We start from the raw sequence: 1,385 nt of genomic DNA on the forward strand, positions 1-1,385 counted from the left end.
CCAAAGGAAAGTACATCACCAGAATTGTGAAAACCATAGGTAAGAGATCCCCAGCAATGGAACTGGGACTGGGGCAGATATAAAGCACCCACAAGAAAGACTCAGCTTTAAATACCTTTCAAATCCCAAGAGCAGCCATGCTAGATCTCCACATCAAGATCAATCAAGGAGGGTCTTACTTCCTTTTTCCCCACTCCATTTCTACAAAGATGAGAAACCACAGTTAAAATACACAGAGGCAATCTCAGGGTCTCCCAGGAGGCTGACTCTGTTATTATTTCATTAGCACTTAATTAATCTCATTTCTTAGAAGAAAAGAATCTCTTTAAAAAGCAACCAAAGAAAAGGACCAGGATTGGAGGCACAGATGGCTGCTGTGCATCTGTTACCAACGTGCCCTGAGCTCTGCGTCGACTCCAGTCCCTCGGCCTGAATCCACAGAGCTCCGGACCCTGTCGGGGACCACGAAAATGGGTACAATGATCATTGAAGATGTGGTTGTGGTCTTCACCCACGAAGAGTGGGATTTGCTGGATCCTGCTCAGAGAAAACTCTACAGAGACGTGATGATGGAAACCTTGAGAAACCTGGCTTCAGTCGGTGCATTCATGGAATCACATGGCTGGAAGGATTACCTTGACAACCAGGGGAGACATTTGAGAACTGGTGCATTTGAGCACCTGTGTGAATGTTCTGAAGGCAACCAGTGTGGAGAAACCTCCAGCCCAATTCCTGGTCTTTCTGTGCACCAAGTAGATGCTACAGAAGTATATCCTTTTGAATGCTGTGAGTATGGAGAAGCCTTCCTGGATCATTTCCTAGAGAGCAATCATAGTAGAGCTCACACTGGAAGCAGTATCTGTCAGTGTCCGGACTGTGGAGAAGACTGCAGGTGTCCTTCTCACCTGACCACTCCAACCTCACTGAACATATGTGAATTCATAGTGGAGAGAAGCCCTATGAATGTAAGGAATGTGGGAAAGCCTTTCCCCAATCATCAAATCTCACAAGACATAGAAGAATCCACAGTGGAGAGAGGCCCTATGAATGTATGGAGTGTGAGAAAGCATTTTTCCAAGCCTCAAGCCTCACAAGACATAGAAGAATCCACAGTGGAGAGAGGCCCTATGAGTGTAAAGAATGTGGAAAACCCTTTATTTCTTCCACAGCCCTCACTGAACATATGCGAATTCATAGTGGAGAGAGGCCCTATGAATGTAAGGAATGTGGGAAAACCTTTCCCCAATCATCAAACCTCATAAGACACAGAATAATCCACAGTGGAGAGAGGCTCTATGAATGTAAGGAGTGTGGGAAAGCCTTTATTCAAATAGCACACCTTACAACACATAGAAGAACCCACAGTGAAGAGAGACCTTATAAAT

General features: G+C 45.1%; 1 pseudogene; it reads left to right on the forward strand.

The window, feature by feature from the left end:
* Positions 1-470: 470 nt before the first annotated feature.
* Positions 471-1,385, forward strand: part of LOC102812335 — a 6,972-nt pseudogene continuing 6,057 nt past the window's right edge.

The sequence above is a fragment of the Chrysochloris asiatica genome, unplaced genomic scaffold, assembly GCF_000296735.1.
Source record: "Chrysochloris asiatica unplaced genomic scaffold, ChrAsi1.0 scaffold00007, whole genome shotgun sequence".
In the NCBI taxonomy this organism is placed as follows: domain Eukaryota; kingdom Metazoa; phylum Chordata; class Mammalia; order Afrosoricida; family Chrysochloridae; genus Chrysochloris; species Chrysochloris asiatica.